At 36.7% G+C, this 12,107-nt stretch overlaps 1 protein-coding gene and 1 pseudogene across 1 annotated transcript in view; one reads left to right on the top strand and one right to left on the bottom strand.

The window, feature by feature from the left end:
* SLC4A4 (solute carrier family 4 member 4) overlaps nt 1–12,107 on the top strand; it is a 299,466-nt gene that overhangs the window by 77,878 nt on the left and 209,481 nt on the right. The window lies entirely within an intron of this gene.
* On the bottom strand, nt 10,969–11,500 carry LOC124520389 (dihydrofolate reductase-like; annotated as a pseudogene).

Consider the following 12,107-nt stretch of genomic DNA (forward strand, 5'->3'; position numbering starts at 1 on the left):
CAGAGTTTATTTAATAACTATAATTTATTTTTATGTAAACCAACAATGGAATCTGTAAAAATATTTGGGTTCTTATTTTGAAAAATTAAGACTCTTTTTAGAAGCATGGTTAAGGACTGATTTACACATTTTATTTTAACATGAATTTTGTTCTACTGTAATAGAGAATCACACTTCCTAAAATCTGTCTTAGGCAAGAGTAGACACTGGGTTAGCATATTTTAGGGTGTAACAGTCTTAATGTGTATGTATTTTGCATGAAGCTCAGAGATAACCAATATTGTTAAATATTTATTGAGTATCTCTTGGGTTGCTGATTGTGTATTTGTTTTGAAGACAGACACTATTGAAGAGACAAAGTAAATGATTGTCAGTATGACTTGTGCTCTATATAAAATTCTCACATTCATCATAGTAAGTCACCCTTGTACTTAGCGTAGTTCTTTTCACTGCATGTTCTTTTTATCTGTGAACCATCATGCATACCTTTCCCTTTCTGTCTTTGGAAATCCCCCTCCTTATTCACATGCTTTTTTCTTCTTTCAGTGAAGTCTCAGCTTTTTTTGTTTTTAATTTTATGTTTGTTATTTTACAGAGAATGAGAGACAGAGCCTTGAGTGGGGGAGGGGCAGAGAGCGAGGGAGACGCAGAATCTGAAGCAGGCTCCAGGCTCTGAGTTGTTAGCACAGAGCCCGACATGGGGCTCGACCTCATGGACCTTGAGATAATGATCTGAGCTGAGCTGAAGTCAGATGCTTAATTGACTGAGCCACCCAGGTGCCCCAACAACTACCAGGTCTCAGCTTTTTAATCATCTTAAATGCTTCGTGCTTACTCCCATCTTTGGAGTTGGTTATGTGCCTTTACCAACTTTAGGTCACTGTCACTGAGGTTTATTTTTGTTCCATAGTTGATAATAAATTCATTGAAAAAGGAAGAGTAAACATGTCCATTCATTTTACAGCTCCTTTATGTGGCCGGTGTCTAAATATTCCTAGTTATTACTTTGACTAAATCTTTGACTATATAATAGGGGAAACAAAGGGTAAGACTATTGCTAAGGATTATCCCTCCAAAAATGCCAAATTCAGCTTTTTCAGTCTTTGCATTTGAAAATTTGTTGTTCTGTTTCTCAAAGGAAAGATGAGATCAAAAGTGACGGAATGAATAGTACATTAGCAGATCATTTAATATAACGGCACTGTCTTGTATTTCCGAGTATTTTTGTAAAGCAGAAGAGCAAAATTCAGTTCCACTATCCATGGATGTGTCTTGTAATCTCTTCAGTCTTCCGGTTGTTATTATTTGTCAGCCAGATGGGAAAGCTGTCAGAGGGTAAAGGGGGATTTGATCAGATGGAATTCGAGCTGAGCACAGAATCTAGGTCTTACAATTCTGATTCCAGAATTGAATCACTCATGATGAAACATGACTCCATCCATGATTACTGTTTATTTAGGGTCATGTTGTCTCAAGAAGTAAATTCCTGTGATATCACTAGACAGGAGAGCGTGTACAGAACCCCATCTGATCAATGAATGCTCCCTAAGCTATAAAGATCCGTTTCCCCTGAAGTTTTGAGAACCAGCTGCTACAGACACTTTACTGATCACTTGAGGGAATTTTGCCAATATATCAGCAAGGCTTAGAGGGTCTTTAGAATCTTATTGATAAGAATCCTTCCTAAAATTTTTTGAGAACACTTCCCCATCATGCCCCCAAACAACAGTACTTCTTAAGTTCATTTTCACATTATTAGACAACTTTAGTATTTATATTTAATATTTGCCTTGACCTTTAGATCCTACTGACTTGGTAACTTGACCATGATTCTTCCTTCTGGTCCCTTTAGGTTTGCTGTTTATATTTGGTGGCTTTGGCATGTGTACTTTGGCTTTCTCTTATGGATTTTGGCTTTTCTTGCCTTTCAGGCCCAGAGTACCTTCTATTACCTTACTAGAAGTTTCCTGTCTCATTCTTCATAACCAAATCCCAATGATCCCCGCTTGCTAGCAGCTTTTTCCCACATAAGGAAGGCAGCAGAGGGATTTGGACAGTTTTCAGATGAATGTCTAATCTCTGCTTTAGAAGGATACTAAAGCATTTTATAAGCAGAGTTCTAGGAAAGACAGATTTCAGCTTATATAGTTCTTAAAGAGTGTGATAAATTGACAAATGTTATTTCTAAACCAGATTAAACTAATTTGTGATTGATCTAAAGAAAGAGTTGTCTGGGAAGACAAAGGAACTCTTAAGTTTTATGATTGATATTTAATTAATTGGAAATTCTACACCCAGTTAAGGAATAGCTATACCTTACACAGTCCACCATAAGCTTTAGAAGTGACAAAGTTCTTTGCCTGTCCTTTCTGAACAGGAAGCTGTTAATAATGAATCTCTTTTGAAGTGGCTCTCATTTACTTCCCCGATGAACCGAGGTTATCTTTAGATGACTCAAAGTGTTATGCACAGGTTTTTTTTTAATAAAGGATAAAGAAATGTTGGATGGGAAAATTATAGTAAAACTTCAACTATAAATTGCATTGAAGAGGGTGATTCCCTTACTTTTATTGATATTACTCTGTGAAGTACGGAGATTGTTCATAGCACACCTTCAGAGGAAATCAGAGACCCTAACCAGCCCACATACACACTCTGATCTGTGTTGGTCATCAGCTTTGTGTGGTTTAGCTATGTGGGTAGTTGAAAAGGAAGTTCACTGATCTAACAAATGATGTTCCTCTATTCTAAAATACAGTTCTAGAAACTAATCTGATTCCATTTTATTATTTACTGAAAATGGATTTAGCAAATGCCTGTTGATATTTTGGAAAAGTACTTAATGAAATAGCATGAAAACTTAGTTGTTTATGTTCATTAGGCTCTTGTTATTCCTGTGCCATTTTTGAAGTAGTTGAACTCAAGTTTTACAAGTAGGCTTCTAGATTCTGGTGTAGTTTTGAGGTCATTGCTGGCTAATGGACGTATGTGTTGCTGGTTGGCTTTCCTAATGCAGTCTTTCGGGCAGATAAAACAAGGTAAATGAAGAATTATGTTGTCTGAGAACACTAAAACTATAAATGTCAAGTGGATAGTGTTGGAGGACCTGTTAAATAATTTTTTTCTTCACTGAGAATGTAATTAAGAGAGATTGGGGCTCACTGCCACTAATTTTGGATCCTCAGCCCAGAGCAGACTTGTATAAGGCAGAAACGCTCATTGGAGAATCTTATTGACATTTCTGTATTATGTTCAGAGTTCTGTCAGAATCCTTAGACCATTGATATATCTGTGAGAAATGTGACCATTTTTTCTTTAGAAAGAACCAGGGCCTATGTAATGTTTCCTTGATTGCTGCATTCCCCTCTCTCCCCTTTTAAAATGGGATTTTATTTTGAATCACATTTTCTCAATATTGCTATCCAGGAAAGATGGGTAGAATTTTTTGGCAATGTAGGGGTGAAGTCAGAAATTCTGAAGATTCTTTAAAGCTTGGTGCCTTTATCCTTTTATGCATTTTGAAAGACAGTCTGCAGGAGGGGAGGATGTCTTCTTGGCTTGTGGAGGCCTCTAATGGCAGCATTAGCGTGGTGGTTGTGACACTAATTTTGGAACAATAAATTTAGCTACTTTGTATAGAAAGTAGCTGCACTTGAGCAAATCTGTAGAGTTTATTTTGGGAATCTTGAAGATTTCCTAATGTTGATGAAAATTGAGTCTGACTTTAGAAACCTCAGGGTATAAATTGTGCTGATAATTGTTCTGAGTTGAACCTGGAGAAACTGCTGATGTGTTCACTCTTAAGCGGAGTGATTCATCATGTAAACCTTATCGTGGACAGTTCTGGCAGAGCAAAGAGAAGTGGAGGAGTAGGGAGTAAGAAATTAAAGGAAAATGGAGATGAGAGCTGTGACATGCATTAGGAACTTTTAGGTCTTTTAGGAATAGGTTGCTGGGTGGCCATATTCTTTACCATCTTAATTAATGGGTGAGTTACTATGTACAGAAAGCATCTTACCTTCCTGTGCTACTTGCGTGAAGCCCCTCTCCTCATCTCCATTCTTCTGTGTCCATGGGATTATTTTTAGATAAGTATGGCTGCTAGCTTTCAGAACCATGGCCAGTCCTGTTACATGGTTCAGAATTGGCTGTTGGAATCTGTAGGCCGCAATAAAGGCATTGCTGGCACGTTGTGTTTGTTTTGGACATTTAAGAAAGATAATCGAGATTCTGTAGTTTCAAGTATGGTAGAGAAGTGTTTGGCTCTAATTTGACATGACTGTCCTCAAGTTAGCAATTAAAGATACCTTAATTGGTTTATTTGCCTTATAATAATGACATTAATGTTAATTTTAGAAAATTTGTTAATTACACAGAAGCAAAATGAGTAAAATAAGAATCCTCTATAATCCCATCATCCAGGGATAATAATTGTTGACATTTGGTGTATATTGTTCTGGTGTTTTTTTTTTCTGTATGCACTATATAAAACAGTAAGCCTTTGGGTGGAGAGTGCTAGAAACCCAATTATAACTGGGATAGACAGGCAAGAATTTGTGAAGAATTTATTGATTGACTGAAAGAAAGTCTGGGTATAGCCAGGTCTTTGGGGAAAATGATTTGATCTGAACAAAAGACTAGAAAAAAAGCTAAACACAAGAGCCAGAAGTTCATTTTTATTCAGATCCATAAGGCATTAGGTAACTTGTAATTTTAATACCCTGGTTGGTAAACGTGGGTAGATGCACGTGGTCATAGGAATTCCTCTTCCTTACTTGAGTACGTCCTTTTCTCTTCTTCTGGAAATTTCCTGATATATGGTGTGTGTCAAAAGATAATTTAGGACTCAAGCAGGGGCAGAACAACATCCTGAACTCTGTACTGACTTACCAAATCCTTATCATCTTGTCTGTCATGGTATTTCATCTAGACTTCTTGGTCACCTGCCTTTTTTTTTTTTTAACCACTGTGTTGCTTTGGTGCCTCAGGGATCACATCCTGGGGGACTTTGGGAACTGAATTCCTTGGCAGGGTATTGACATTGCCACACTGGTGCCCTGGAGACAGTGTCTTTAATGTGGTACCTTTCCAGGTGCTTTTGCAGACAGAGGACATCAACGGTGGGGCGGGAGCCAAAAGTAGTATGTGTGAAATATCCCTTGCAGACCCAACAAATACTTGGCAGGTGGATTTATTAGTGGGCATGCATTCTTGTAATATGCAGCTGGGGCAGAGTCAATGAAATTGGTTTCTCTGAGCCTGTCTTCCCCCAAAAGGCTCATGAATACCATGCAAACTTGGCTTAAATGAAATAAGGAAAATGATATTGTGGAAATGATATTGTGGAAAAGATATTGTGGAAAGAAACACCCAGAAACAAGTCAAAAAGTTGAGTTTCACCATTAGTTAGTTTAGTTATTATATTAATCCATGACAGCTGCCATAACAAAATGCCACAGACTGGATGGCTTAAACAATAGGAACTTATTTCTCACACTTCTAGAGGCTGAAAGTCCAAGATCAAGGTGCTAGGTGATTTGATTCCCTGATGAAGTACCTGGCTTGTGGGTGGCAGCCTTATCACTGTGTCCTCACAGGGTAGAAAAAGGAAGCAAGGTCTCTGGTATCTCTTCGTATAAGAGCACTAATCCCATCATGAGGGCCCCACCCTCATAACCTCCTCTAAACCTAGTTACCTCCCAAAGCCCCATCTCCAAATTCTATCATAATGGGGGTTAGGATTTCAGTCCATAAATTTTTGGGGACACAATTCGGTCCATAACAGTTACTTGGTTTAGGTCACTTTTGAGGCTGCCAAAACCCCAAAATGACTGATTTGAATTTTATGTTTTTCTGGTAGAGATTCTTGAAATATTGAAATAATATTAATAATATAATTAATATAATTGGAATAGTTAATAAAAGACTTGGCAGACCAAAAAGTCTGGAATTTCATACATAAAATTTATTTGACTGCTAAGACCATCGCTGAGACTAATTCTTTGTAAATGGCTTAGCACTACATTTAATACTACTGACAGGGAGCCTAGTTCTCATTTTTTCCAACCCACTATGTTGGCAGAAATTATAAAGGAGGAAGACAGGATAAGTTGGGGGATGTATGGGTTACCACCTTTTTGTCCTAAAGAATTTTGGGTATCTTATATTTATGACTTGGGTCGTGATAACATTTTATAATGTAAACTCTAGGTAAGTTATTTTTCTCAATATTTTGAAAAAGAAAGGCTAAGGACACAGCTGTTTTCCAAAAATGTCTCAGCAAACTCTAGTTCTTAATCGCCTTTTGCTAGCTGAAATGGAACTTACTCTGCTTCTAAATCACATAGTTTGGTAGTGTTCTGAAATCCAGGCTCCTCGCACCATTGACTTTCTATAGCTGAATAATAATGTCATGGCACATTAAGGATAATTGTGATAATTGACAGTTTTTCATGTGTGGGAGTTTATTAATACATGGATACCTAAGTATTTAAAAAAATTATTCATCTCAATAAATGCTATTTGGCTGTTTCAATTTCTTAGCTAATTTGAAACAGAAAAAGTAACCATCTAATTTACCTGTCTAGAGCCTGCCAGCATGTAAATCAATAGTCATTTTCTGGATTTGTTGGGGTGGAGGTATGTGAAGGCATGGAGAAAGTCTAGATGCCTTGTATAGATCACTCCAAGAAAACCTGGATTCTATAAAAACAGGTTCTTCAATGCAATTAATTTGAAGATGCTAATATGTGGATGGCTTATATGAATTAGTTCCACTCTGACCTGTTAAAATGGAATCACAGACATATATATCAGGACACTTTTGGTTGCAAGTGCCCCCCAAAAAATGGTCTCAGATTACTTTAAGGTAAAAGGGAGTTGTCCTGTAAGATGTCTTTAGGCATGGCTGAATCTAGGTGCTTAAATAATGGCACCAGTAACCTGTCTCTGTCTTGGTTCTGAGTTCTTCCATGTTTATTTTATTCTCAGGCAGACTCTTCCCTTAGAGTTGCAAGATGGTCATCCCCACTCAAAGTGTTTATTGCCATTATAGGCACCTTAGCATAAAGTGAAAATTTATTTCCTGGAAATTCCAACAAAAGGCTGCCACTTATTTACTCTGATTGTCCTGGATTAGGTAAAGTGTCCAGTCAAAAATTAATTGCTGTGGCTAAGATTTGTGACATTCTCATTCTCCAGACCTGGGTCACAGGGAGTGATTCATCCTCATTGAACTTCTAAGTATAAAAATGGTTGTTCAAAGGCAAGTGGGATGCTGTTATCAGAAAAAGAGATTAAGGGTACTGAATGGGCAAAAGTAACCGATAGCCACTACAATGCATGTGTGTATTTTAAAGATTTATTTGTATATGTAGCTTTAGTTAGCGATTTCTCAGTTCTTACAGTTAGGGATGTGGAATTGAAGTTTGAGGATTTTATATATACGTTTAAGTGTATTTTTAGATTATTACTATGGTCTAATAATTAGATAAATTGTGGAAGTTTTAGCAGCCGTGGTGTTGACCTACAAACTTTTAACTCTGAATGGAGAGAAATATAATATGATAATTATGTAAGCCAGTTGGTGATATAGCACATTGATAACTCAAAGAAATAAAAAGTAATTTCTTTTTATTACTTTGGTTTGAGAGCTAAGACTTTACCAGATGGTGAATTTTGCCAAGGAGAAAATACAAAATCAATAGGTCTTCATTTAACCTGCAGAAGGGAGTTTGCATGTAAACTTGTCATGCTCAGTATGAATTGTTCATTATCATCATTATTTCTATTAAAAAAATTTTTTTTGGTAGCCTGTAGGGTGGCCACAGTGGGATGTTTTCCAGACCAAAAACAAAAGGGCACATTCACAAACTGCCTTTTGGTGGATAATGAACCAAATGTTCAGTTAATTTACTTTAGGACTATTTCATATGCCATTATGATTTCTGCCTCTTCTGAAATTCAGTATATTTACTATCTGTACTGTTCATGTAGCACTTTTTTAAAAAAATGAGATCATCTTTTAGAGAATGGTGGCTAAAAAGTGGGCTTGGAAATAACACAGGCGGGGTTGAGGTTATATCACTTACTAGTTGTGTGATCTTGGGGAAGTCCCTTAGTCTCTTAAATACTCAGTTTCCCTGCCTGTAATATGAGTAATACAAGACACTGATAACAGCAGATAATTCATATTTTTGTGTAAAATAAAAGAGATAATAACTGAAGGACACTTAACACAGTGCCTGGTACAATTTAACCATTCAAAAATGTTAGTAACTGCATATTACATTCTTAATGATAGCATTTTCCCCATTGTTCCCCAAGGTTAGGGACCTTATCTCAAAAATATTTTGTATACTCTCAACAAATAACGTAGTGTCTCATACACTAAAAACTAATAAATATTAAGTTATCAAATGAGAATGTAAAACTATATTTTAATTATTGCTAAGCCTCAGGGAAGCAGAGGAAAGGAGCAAAGAAAGAAAGTGGTTTTTTTTTGTCAGAAACTGGGGCAGAATATATATTGTTTATTCTTCCATTCATTTTCTTATTCATATATCCATTCTCTCTCTCTCTCTCTCTCTTTTTTTTTTTTTTTTTTTTTTTTTTTGTATAACTTGACTGTGCACAAGGTGGGCACCAAGAATAGCTTAGGTGAGTGAAGAAGCAGGTGGTTGGCTTGGTAGAGGTGCAAAGACCAAGGACAGCAATGGATAACACACAAAGTGGTGGATAGTAAATATCTTAATAGAAGTGCAGATTAAATGTTGTGGTCCCTCAGGGTAGGAAGAGATTACATTTACCAGAGGAAAATAGCTTGGTCGAAGTGTTCATTCTTTTATTTGCAGCTTACTCAGTAGGAAATGGTGACTGTATTTTGGTCCCTGTGCAAGCTACTGCAAAGATGGATTAAGGGGAGGGTGGAAGAAGGACAGCTTCTAAAACTGAGGTATTTTCCATGTCAAAGCTCTTAATGGAGGCTTCCTTTTGCAGATGGTTATGTCTTCATGTACTTGAAAATGTCCAGGGTTTATTCATCCATATCTAACTCATTAATATTTCAAGTGATGATTAAGTACATGGAACTGTGTTGGTCTTTAAGGAAAGTACATAGACAAAACTCTGTCTTCCAGGAGCTTGGTGATTAGTTTTGAGAGAGGTCACATCAACAAAAGTTTGGTAATAATGGCCAGGATATATATTTGTTGGTGCCCAAATGATAATTCAGGCAAAGTCTTTGTTATGGTTTGAATAAAGGAGAGATTCATGTTTCTGTGAATGGTTAATATAAGTTATTAGAAAAGATAGAATTTTCAGCTGGGCCTTGGAAATTGAGTCAGAGTTAGATAGAGAGGAGAGAAAAGACTATAAATAGACAGGAAAAATGAAAAAAAAGATCTGAAGATGAGCAGGTATATTCTTTTCTCCCTTCCTTCCTTCCTTCCTTCCTTCCTTCCTTCCTTCCTTCCTTCCTTCCTTCCATTGTTTCTTTACTGATCAACAGCTGGGCTGCTTCCAAGCTAAAAAAAAAAATGGTGCCACAAATACTCTTGGGTCCATCTCTTTGTTCAAGATTAATTTCTAGAAGCAGAAGTTCTGGCTCCAAACCCAGAATATTTTGATTTTTAATTGATATTGCTAACTTACACCCTAAAAAGTTTATATAAGTTTACAAGGAAGAAAAGGCTATTTCTTTGGGTATCTAACAATTAAAGTCTTTGCTAACATGATGGATAAAACATGTTTTAATTTTAATTTGATAATTTTGTGAAGTTTAGTTTCTAATTACTAATTTTGGTTGCTAGCATTATCCATTTTCACTTCATTATGCCTTTGAATTTTTAATTTTAGCCATATGCCTGTTATTATTCTTTTTTTGTGAAGAGAAGCCTGTTCTATATTGCAGTGTCTCATGGAATCTCACCCAAGATCAGAAACAGAGTTTTTAGATATCTCAGACCTTATCTTTTAACCTTCAAAGGATGGTCTCCTACCTGCTTCTTCACTATCCATATGGATTATACTGGAGTTCTCAACTCACTGATTTCCTATTTGAGGGAACAGAACTTTTTTTCAGAAGTGTGATATACATAGAGTAATTCATGTCTCTACTTTGATCTAATTTTCTGTTAATATCTGAGTTCTAGCTCTTCTATGTATAATTTACTTCAGACTTTTGCACAGATCTGTCTTGCTCCTATCTTTGAAGGTCGTGGTTTCAACCCATGCTATCTGGGGATTCTCCTACTTTGGTGTCTTGGTAGATGTGCTACCCTAGGCAGGTGCTCATCCTTGATGAGTATTCAGACAGTGATAACAAGAAAAGTTCCACAAATGGTATTTGGCATAATCTAGTTAAGATTAATCTTAATTATAGTCTAGTTAAGATTAAGATTAATAAATAAAACACATTGCTTAGAAATAATTATCCAGTTAAAGACGATGTTGTGTATATATATAATGGAGTATTACTCGGCAATCAAAAAGAATGAAATCTTGCCATTTGCAATTACATGGATGGAAAGAGAGGGTATTATGCTAAGCGAAATTAGTCAGAGAAAGGTAAATATCATATGACTTCACTCATATGAGGACTTTAAGATACAAAACAGATGAACATAGGGGAAGGGAAGCAAAAGTAATGTAAAAACAGGGAGGGGGACAAAACATGAGACTCTTAAATATGGAGAACAAACAGAGGGTTGCTGGAGGGGTTGTGGGAGGGGGGATGGGCTAAATGGGTAAGGGGAATTAAGGAATCTACTCCTGAAATCATTGTTGCACTATATGCTAACTAACTTGGATGTAAATTAAAAAATAAACAAATTAAAAAAGATTAAGGGGAAAAAAAAGAAATAATTACCCATTGTTCTAAAGTCAATCAAAGTCTTTTTTCCTAATATTAAAATATATAATTAGAAGGGAGAGGGAGCAACTTGAAGTAAATCAGAAAACACATTCACATTAATTGTTATCTTTATACACTTCAAATTTATACATAACACTTTTTTCCTCCTGGACACCAGAAAGAACACCTGGGTATTCTGGGAGAAGTTTACATTTCTCCAAATCAATTTATGGAAAAAATGTGTTGCTTTCAAATTCCTGCATGATTCTTGTTACAGCTAGTCTAGGATGGCCTGGCTTGTTCATAGTTTCCTTATAAGCAGAACTGCCTCCCACTGTCCAAACCACGTCCACTTCTTTGTTAATTCTGATTGCTTAATACGTTTTAAGTCATCATCCAGACTTTTGGCTAGAAAATGAGCTCCTTGTGAAGGTTCCTTGAATTCTCTACTTAGAACTGGATTAATTCTGTCCTTTAAAGGTCAGCTCTTCTAGGGAAGAGAGAGTCATGTCTTCCTACCCAAAATCACAAAATTCTGTTTACCTTCTGCTGAGGTTGTGGTCCTTCTCCGGAAATTCTTAAATTCATTCCTGAACGGGGCCAGGGTAGGTTTCTGTTCTTGCCGTTGCCCATCTTCTGGGACACAGGTTAGCAGATGAACTGTGACAGCAGCAATAAACACCTCTGAGCTTGCTTGTGACACTGGGACTCCTGGCTGAGCTTGGTGCAAAACTGAGTAGGTATGTTCTTCTGTCACCAGACACTTCTGGGGTGTTGTAGGAGACTGGTTGGACACACAGATTGGACCCAATGTGACATGAAAGGCAAACTGAGAGTTGACTGTTTAGCCAGGCATGGTGAAGTGTCCTCTCATACATCATCTTTGATTGATAGACAGTGGCTGCTCTGAGGCCAAGTTCAGGCTCAGCAATCATTCGGTTGTGATGATGTGTACGTGATGTGTGCTGTGGGTGCTGGCAGTGGGAGTGGGTATTTTTGTTTTTTTTGAAAAAAAAAAAAAAAACCCAAAACACATTCTAACCAGAGGGCAGAATAAAAAAAGAAGAAAAAAAAAATCAAGGCAGATTAGAGGCATTAACTTGGCTTTGATCTACAGGCCTTCTGTTCTGACAAAGGTGATTGGATTAATTTGACAGTTTTTCTTTTTCTCCCTTATTTCCTGTCTCCCTGTCACTCTCTTTCATTTTTCTCCAGGTTCTCTTTTGTGATGAAACTAGGTTAGTTATTACTTAGA

Source organism: Lynx rufus, unplaced genomic scaffold, assembly GCF_022079265.1.
Source record: "Lynx rufus isolate CCGP_SWC_20201006 ecotype Redwood Valley unplaced genomic scaffold, mLynRuf1.p SCAF_3, whole genome shotgun sequence".
Taxonomy (NCBI): domain Eukaryota; kingdom Metazoa; phylum Chordata; class Mammalia; order Carnivora; family Felidae; genus Lynx; species Lynx rufus.